Genomic DNA, 9,831 nt, shown 5'->3' with positions numbered 1-9,831 from the left:
TTTTCTGCATACGTATGGCCTGAGTAACACTGGGAAAATAAAGCCATTGAAATGGATGACTTTCCAATACACAGAGCCTTTGGTTGCAAAGAGGAAATGTAGTCATTTTCAGATCTCCCTGGAGACATTCCTGAAATAAATGAGCAAGAATGTTTTTTTTTTGCACTGTTGCTGAAAAGGATAGTAGATGTCCCTGAAGGCATGATTGAAAAATTCTGTCAATTTAAAAAAAAAATATCATTATAATAATTGTGTCTTGAGACTGCGAAACTGAGCATATTTTATCAGGCATATTTATTATGCTGGCTAATTTTTATTCTCTACATCCTTACAATGATTTAAAGCGTTGAGAATTTATGCTTTTACACATCTTTACCTCATAAAATAGAGACGACCAGGACTAATTGTCACACTTTTTACTCAGGTGAATATTTCTTAGTGAAAGTTAATCTCTGAACAGGCCCATACTTTAAAGTCTAGGCTACAAAAAAATAAAAAATACATTGAACTTTTGTATTGAACTAATTATTTCCACCCTGAAAAAAAGATGACCTGACCTTTTGTTGACACCTTATGGGGTATGTTGTTACAACAGAGACTGCCATTAAACAGGCTTTTCATGTAATTTAAACACTAAAACAATAAATGTAAAAGACAACAAACAAAAATATAACACTATTTTTTTAGCCAACAAAATTGAATTTAATAAATATGTAATACAATTATATAATTAAAAATTAAAGCAGCGTTGAAAGGGCCCTCGCACATGGAGCCACCTCCATGTATGTATGTTTGAGTTAATGTAAAACATGACATATCCTGTTGCCAACAGGTGGCGCTATAAATTATAACTGAATATTGGTATGTAGATGTTTTCAGGCCAGGACTCTTACCAAACGTGCAGATTGGACATTGCATGTTTAAGTTAGTGTAAAACAAGCCATTTCCTGTTGCCAGCAGGTGGTGCTATGATTATAACTCAATATTGGCCTTAAGATGTGTTCGGGCCAGGAGTCTTATCAAAGTTGTAAAGTTTGGGGTAGATCTGGAAATTATATGGCTGAGTTACATCAGCTTCCTTTTCAATGGCGAAACATCAAACTTTGTCAGGCTGCCACGGACACGCCCTTCGACGAAAACTCAAGATCTTCACTATTTAACATCGCAAAAGCCTTTAGATTAGACCAAGCGGCAACCTTCCGGTCTCTCTCGTGAAACCAACACGGAAGCATTTTCGATTATCCGGGAGTGACGCGCTGCCAAGATGGCGACGGCCGGCTCCGCCCACTTTGAGCTTCAAAAACGCTCTTTAGAAACCTACGGGTGACGTCACAGACACTACGTCCATGTTTTTTTTACAGTCTGTGGATTAGATTGACCAAATACAATGCTGATGTCATTAAATCTCTAGGAGGAGTTCGTTACAGCGAAAAACAAGTCACTTCCTGATGCCAGCAGGTGGCGCTATGACTGCAGCTGAATATTGTCATGAATATTGAGTTATAACAACTTCCTGTTTTATGGCAAAACATCACAATTTGTCAGGCCGCCACGGACACGTGCTTCAACAAAAACTATTGATGATATTATAATATCATCAATATTATACATATAAAATGTTGGCTTCGAAACATCTGTAGATTAGCTGTTTTGAAGCCAACATACTACTTTCATCTCGAGTATTTGTTTCTAGATTAAGTTTTTCATGTGATAAGTGACATGGTTATTTTACAGAAAACAAAAACATATGTTGGTACAAGAAAACATTACAAACATTCATTTTAGTTCATTTCAGCAAAACTCCATATGGGAGTGATATTGTTTCTAGCTGAATAATGTTCAAATCACTTGGATGCTGGGATATTCATCTTATTTAAATATTTCCATGTCACAGTAGCCGTATCTCTGTCCTTATATTAATAAAGGGAGATAAACGAGTGCATGTTGGCAAATCAGATGAGCAAAGTTATTAATCAAATCTGTTACAAGACCTCCTGGAAAGAGGGAAACCTTGAGTTTTCCTCAGAAAGAGGGCAGGATTATATGACTAGAGTGTGTTAAAAAAAAAAAAAAAAAAGGTTGCCAATTTTAACATAAGAGCAAGCTGTTGTAGTTCTTGGGAGGAAGAAAGCAACTCTATAGATTATTGATGCCATTGTGACACCGCAGATGCAATTCTGTAAACATGTACATACACTTGACGGGAAGTCGGTAAGTAATTGTATGTCAGCAAGAAAACAAGACAATAAAAGCCAGACAGGCCTTAGAGGTATGCATTGAACAGCCTACTGACTACAGGGTCACTTTTGCAGTCAGTGTGACAGCTCCATTAGTGTTAATGACAGTGTGTGATACTCCCTGAAACAACTATACCTGGGAAACAGCTGCTTCTGAAGAGAGCATTTGATTCTGAATAGGTATACTTCATGTTAGAGTCTTCTATCGCTTTATCTCACTTGTTAAGAGCAGTTTTATATGATGTAACATATAATTTCCTGCTATATGCTCTTTTGTGATGTGGAAACCAAGGGGTCAAGGTTTGTGGCTTGCATGGCCCAGTTAGCAACACCATCAAGAGCAAAAAGTGTCTTTCTGTATTGTATTCAAAAGTATTTGTGAATTGTAAAATAATATGATATGATATTAAATATGACATCTGTTTTAATGATTTAATTACATTTTAATAATCAAAAATGATGTCCAATTCAATGAATTCGTAAAACCTGAACAATTTAATAATCTACTAAAATTTTAACAATAATAATTCCCTATAAAATGTGTTTTATTTTTCCAGAAATTCTGTGGACTGTTTAAATGCTTTTGGACTCCATTTAACAATATAATTAAACTTTTAGGATCTAATCAAATTAAATTAAAACATGGATGGACTATTGTGTGATATTTCTTAAAAAATTATGTTTTAATTAGCTATATTATTAGTATTATTATTACTTTGAGAATACATTCTGCTGTACAACAGTAATATATTTCTATTATAATCTCTTCAAATTAAACCAAACATTTATTCTGGTGAGTTGCAGTGAAGACCTGTATCTGGCGGTAGTTTTATCATATGAAATTGTGGAACTCATATTGCTCTATATATCATGTATTTTCCTGCTTCTCTTGAGTGATTCACATGGCATTTATGGCTCAGGTTATTGGCACAAAATGCCAGTGATCAGAACCTCTCAGGAATCAGATTTATCCTAAATTATGACCTTCTCCCCACAGACTGTGGTTAAACAAAAGGCTAGAAGATTATGATAGAAAATACCATGTTACCTTTAATGAATAAACCTAGATTAAATCACAGTGAGGGACATGGATAAATCAAAGAGAACACAATTGGTTTGATCCAGACTCCATAATACTGATTATAAAAATTAAAAAAAACTTTAAATACATTATAATATTGTGTTGTTTACTGCTGTCCTATTTCCACACAAAATACTAAACTTTGTGGATCTGTTGCTATCCAGCCGCTGACAGTTTACAGAGCTGTGCTAAACATATTTATTGAATATGTAAGCAGTGCACTTAGTTGGAAGAATTATGAATACCGCTTAACGTTACTGAGGCGACATTTTGCAAAGTTGTCATGACTGTGAATTTATTCACAGGCAATCCAGGGTTTTAGCTGCTGATGGTGCTTGACTGAAGTTGAAGTGTGAATTACTTCTAATGTGGAGGGCATCCCTGTTCAATGGCCATACGGTGACTGCATGGGAAGATTCTGCATATATCAAGAGAAGAGACATAATCAACCTGAAATAGAGGCTCATTTCAGTTAGAGTGCAGGGTGAAACTCTTTTGGTGTCTGTTCAAACACATTGTCACGAAGCAGGTTTAAGTGGATACATGGGTAAGCCTGAGTTTAGCTTGAGCCAGCCCTGGATTTTCAGTGTGACGAAAGTGGATATGTTTTAATGGTAAGCACAGTGCCATATCTAATAATAATGTCATAAAAAATGAAAATTCTGCCAAAAAATGTATTAATAATTTATAAACACTATTGTTAAAAAGATTAAAAATACAGTGAAAAGAGTAATTTTGTAAAATATTATTACAATTTAAAATAACTGTTTTCTATTTTAATATATTTTAAAATGTAATTTATTCCTGTGATGGTAAAGCTGGATTTTCAGCAACCAATACTCCAGTCTTCAGTGTCACATGATCCTTCAGAAATCATTCTATATGCTGATTTGATGCTCAAGTAACATTTCTTATTATCATTGTTGACTGCTGGCTGATATGTTTGTGGAGAGTGTGATACATTTTTTTAGGATTATTTGATGAATATAAAGTTAATAGAACAGAATTTAATTGAAATAGAAATCTGCTGTAACAATGTAAACGTCAGACTGTAATTTCTGTTCAATTTAATGCATCCTTGCTGAATCAAAGTATCAGTTTCTTCAATCAATCAATCAATCAATCAATCAATCGATCATTTTTGAACCAATGATATATCGATTCAAAAGTAAGTTAAGTAAAGGTGGGCTTCAATAAAATACTTGGAAATACCCGGTAAAGTGGATTAATACACTGGCTATCAATGATGATTATGTTAACAGAAACCTACAGCCACTTACAATCTCAATGTAGAGGTAAGCCTATGTACAGCTCATTTGTCTTTGACTAATCTGACATCCAGACATTGGCTGATCCCATTAGCCTGACAACCCAACTGGCGCAGCTGTTAGAGGTGCCATCATCATATAGTATTACACTTAAAGTTCAATAAAGCCACATTGGTATACCAATTAAGTCTTCATTGCTTTTCACATTGCTGGAGAAATATATAAGGTCAGTCTAATAACAAAATAAGGTCATGCAATTAAAATACTGCCAATAGCAGGTTCTGATTCACTCATCGTATTGTCTGCTGGCCAGCCACCTCAGTTTGTGGAATCCATAATGTGTGTGTACTGCCACCAACATCACATTATTTCCTGAACGGCAGATAACACTCACACAGTCAGCCATATGCTCAATTAATAAATATGAACTCACACATGCATACCCTGCATCAAAGAGCTTTGTTAGAAGGAGCCAACACTAGAATATAAACCTGCCTGGATCCCATCCATAATGGGTCTTCTCCTCTGCTACAGTGCAAGAGTAGGACACCCTCCTCCTATTTTCTCCATTTCACATTTGTCACAGAAGATTTGTGTGTGAAAATTTACACAGCACAGTTTGCCATCCATATGGATTGGGGTAGCATCATATTATAATGAAGATCAAGCTTATATTCTGCAAACTCTTTTTCGGGCTTAAGCTGTGATTCCCAATCAGAGGTGCACGTACGTACCCCAGAGAGTACTTAAGCAGGTTGTTAGGTCTTTCTAAAGAATGTGATTGCCCCTAGAACTGACAAAGCTTGTGATAGACACATAAGCTCAGGTGTCTCATTAAAAGGAGAGGAATCAACCCGCAGTTTTGACTGATTTAAGTTTAAAGTTCGAATTATTGTAATAATGGCTATACTCAAAGAAAATTAATAATAATGGTGAATAATATCCAGTATGACATCAGTTAAGAGGAACACACTTCTAGTTTGATGTTGATGAAGGGGTACTTGAGCATTATTGATAGCACTGTGAGGGTAAATAAGACAAAAAAGATTGGGAAACACTAGGCTAGAGCATTATACATTAACAATTATATTTTCTAAATTAGATTGCACTATTAAAAATAAAGGTTCCAAAATGGGATTTTTTGCAGTGATGCCAAAGAAGAAAGTGATTTGTGTGTGTGTGTGTGTGTGTGTGAAGAGCATTTTAATAATCTAAAGAACATATTTCTCACTATAAAGAACATTGTGTGCAATGGAAAGATTCAATTTCTTGTTGAAGGTTCTTAATGGAGCAATAGATGCCAATAATGAACCTTTATTTTTACGAGTCTATATTAAGCATTTAAAGGGGTCATATGATGCGATTTCAAGTTTTCCTTTCTCTTTGGAGTGTTACAAGCTGGTTGTGCATAGATAAGATCCCTGAAGTTGCAAAGACTAAAGTCTCAAAACCAAAGAGATATTCTTTATCAAAAGAGGACCTACAATAATGTACAGTATTTGAAAAATAATGTGTTTTTTGAACATTAAAGCATGTCAACATATTCTGTTACACCAAATACACAAAATAATGATCTTTAAAAAAGCATCATATGACCCCTTTAATTATTTGCTTCTATCCTAGTTGTGGAGTAATATGCCTATATATTTACAACTAGAAAGGCTATAGCAGTAGTCCTCTCAAGTGTTCACGGCAACAGTGTTGATTCTTGGTGTGCACATTTTCTTCAGCGAAAAAGCTAATCATGTTTATTCCCTCCATGTTTCACTCAAGTATAATGAGTAGCGGAATATGTTTTGGTTTAGTCTCCCTGCATCTGATCATTACTGATTAATGCATGAAAATTCAGTTAAACATAAATGATAAGGACATATAAGGAATGTGCTATTTGTTAGTACAAATGTGAACAGTGGAAACGTGGAACAGTTTTGTTATAAACAAATTGCACATATTGTAACTTCAGCATTTCACAAGATTCGACCTCGCTTTTTTCAGACCGATGAGCTTTGTAAAAATCGACGCGTTTCAAAAAGGCGGGGCATAGAGAAGAAACAATAATGTACAGTATGTGGAAAATAATGTGTTTTTTTAACTTTAAACCGCATAAACACATTTCATTACACCAAATACACAAAATAATGTTCTTTTTAGCAGCATCATATGACCCCTTTAAGCTACAACTGTAACAAGTGAATTTATATCCATAAACACACAGATTAAAACTAATGAATAGCATCTTCTCTTTAGATTCAACCGTGGAGATCCAGAACAATCTCATGGTAATTCGTAATTTGGTGGCTAATTCGTACAATCTCATTCGTTGGTTTTTAATTCGTATGATCTGCTTAAGCCTGATTGATGGTTATGTTTAGGGTTAGGGTTGGACCTTCTTGTTTACTTTATTCTATAAATTGTACATTTTCGTATGATTCACATCATACTAATTATTTTCTCCTGAGAACAGGTTGGAAGATGTGTTGCGTGATCCGGTGTGTAAACCTTTTTTTCAGATTCAAAAGAATCATATTGATCAAAAGATTCAATTCAAATTAATCATTTGCAAACTGGATTTCACTTCTTTATTTTAACTATTATTTTTCATGGTTTAAAATGGAAATGTAACAGGTGGGTCTGGAAAAAAATTTAGTAAAAGTAGGGCCTATCGATTTTATTTTCAAACAGTGAAGCAATAGTTAAAGTCAACCTACATACTCAAATAAAGTAGAAATACCCAAACCTTGATATTTACTTGTATCTAAATTTAGATACAAGTAAATATCACCATGAATATGATTGACATAATACAAATATGAAATCTTGGTTTACAATGTTCTAGCAATGTTCAAACGAAACCTGTTACAGGAGAGGGTTAAATACCATTCATGTTCACACAAGCTTGATTTGAAGCTCTTATTGAACATTTGCATGATTCTAGCCTTAAGAAACCTGTTTCATGGGTAAGCTGAAACATGGAGAATGCATGGTGTGCTGGTGGAGCATCCCAGTTTTGTTCCTTTGTAGATTGCGTTTTTATGCGCCGTCTTGCTCATGGCAATTCTTTGGTGGAACAAGATAGCGCTCTGTTTACCAGTGGGGAAGTTGAAATGGGATAAGAGGGATTTGTTTAGGTCTTGTCATGTGCAGTCAATTTAACCCCAAGTTTTGCAAGCAATTGATTGGTTTAATCTTCACAAGGTTCTGCCTGAAGAAAGTATGAAAATGAAAACCAACCCAACAAACAAGCAGGCAAGAAAAACTGCTGATTGGCTCTTATTTCTTTAATGAAAAAACATAAATAGAGGGCTATTTGCATCCTTGTGCCTTCTGGTTTTGATGGAGTGCTCATATTTGTGGCATTAAAATCAATGAAAACAAAAACAAAAACATACAACATAAACCACGCTCTAAATAAAACACTCACATGATACAGCCTTTGGCGCTTGCCACAGGAAGTACGAGGGCATTATCAGTCTGTCAGCGAAGCCTCCCTTAACCACTATTTGCATCTCTCTGTTATTCCTTATCAGGGTGCATTCCGTTTGACATGCATTATGACGGATTCTCCACTCTTGTCACTGATTAAATTTCCATTAGCCATGCTTACCAGTTGTTGTGGCACCGAGAGCTCCTGAAAGAGAGCAGAGGTGGGATAATGACACAGTAACATGATTTTTGGAAGCGCTCTGTGTGACGGCTCCCTCTCTCACCGCTTCAGTCTTTCCCTCACAACGTCCTTTCTCATTCTTCCTCTTCTCCATGTGGAGTTGCAACTCATCTGTCATGAGCATAGCAATAAGGCAAGCATATAGAGAAAGACAGAAAGTGTGTATGTGTCTGTGTGTAGGGGGGTGTTAAGAGATCTATTTAAATCCTATCGTGCACACACACACATACTCACAAACAGAAATAGCCAAGTTTTTCACATCCGTACAACTCCCTCAAATCTCTTTTCAAAATATGGAGATAGTTCATTCCTCAAAATGAAAATACTCTTACTTGCTGTCGTGTTGTTCTAAACCCATATGGCTTTTTTATTGTTCTTTTTTGGAACAAAAATTTGGTCTTTTGAAGAATCTTAGCACATGTCCTTTCCATACAAACCAAAATTTCCATACACCAAAAATAACCAAACACTCCAAAAATTATCCATATTCATATTCTGGAGTAGAATACAACTTAAGCTGTTCTTAACTGGTAATTTTTTCATGCAGTGAGCTGGTAACTTGAGAACTGCAGTGACCAGATAATTGAGTAAGTAAATGCTGATTCATGAATGAATCAGTCCAACGATTCATTGATGAACTGTTCCATCCAATTTGTGAACCATATCAACCAGTTTATTCAAAAGTACAGCTCAAAAGAATGATTCCTTTGCTGATTCAGTTCTCAAGTCAACTCACTGAATCAATGATTAGTTTGAGGTGGTTCTGGAGTTCACAGCTCACTGGAAGTTAATTAGTGAATAAAGACTTATATTTGGTCTATTTCTCACACAAATTGATCCCATTTTAGACTGAAGTGATGGTTTGAAGTTAATGATGGATTTGTTTATTACAAACACGCAACTTTTCACTTCACAAGACGTTAACTGATGAACTTGAGTTGTGTGGATTACTTGTGGATTATTGTGTTTTTATCAGCTGTTTGGACTCTCAATCTGACGGCACCCATTCACTGCAGAGGATCCATTGGTGAGCAAGTGATGTAATGCTAAATTTCACCAAATCTGTTCCGATTCAGAAACAAACTCATCTACATCTTGAGTGGCCTGAGGGTGAGTAAACTTTCATTTTTGGGTGAACAATTCCTTTAGCTGATATGGTCACTATGATTTTTTTTTTTTTTTACAGAAAAATAGGAGCATACATATTTAGAATAGCAGAATGAAACAGTTAAAACGAGTAAGTAAATAATGACAGAATGTATATATAACCTCTGTCCTCATCATCTCAGCCTGTATGTTAAACGGGTCCTATTATGCTTTTTCACTTTACTAACTTTATCAGTTAGTCTGTAATGTTGCTGTTTGAGCATAAAAAAGATCTGCAAAGTTACAAAGCTCAAAGTCCACTTCAAAAGGAGATATTTTATTTAACAGAAATCTTTTAAAAAACTACAACGAACGACTCGTTTGGACTACAAAGCATATTTTCCGGGATTTGTGATATCACAAATATCGACGAATGGGACGAGACCGGGTTGAGCTGCACTAGAGAATGCAGCGAGTGTTATCACTATGTCGGAG

The sequence above is a fragment of the Sinocyclocheilus rhinocerous genome, unplaced genomic scaffold (genome assembly GCF_001515625.1).
Source record: "Sinocyclocheilus rhinocerous isolate Xijiao unplaced genomic scaffold, SAMN03320098_v1.1 scaffold2833, whole genome shotgun sequence".
NCBI lineage: Eukaryota > Metazoa > Chordata > Actinopteri > Cypriniformes > Cyprinidae > Sinocyclocheilus > Sinocyclocheilus rhinocerous.
The sequence above is the reverse complement of the archived record's forward strand: the minus strand, read 5'-3'. Positions refer to the sequence as shown.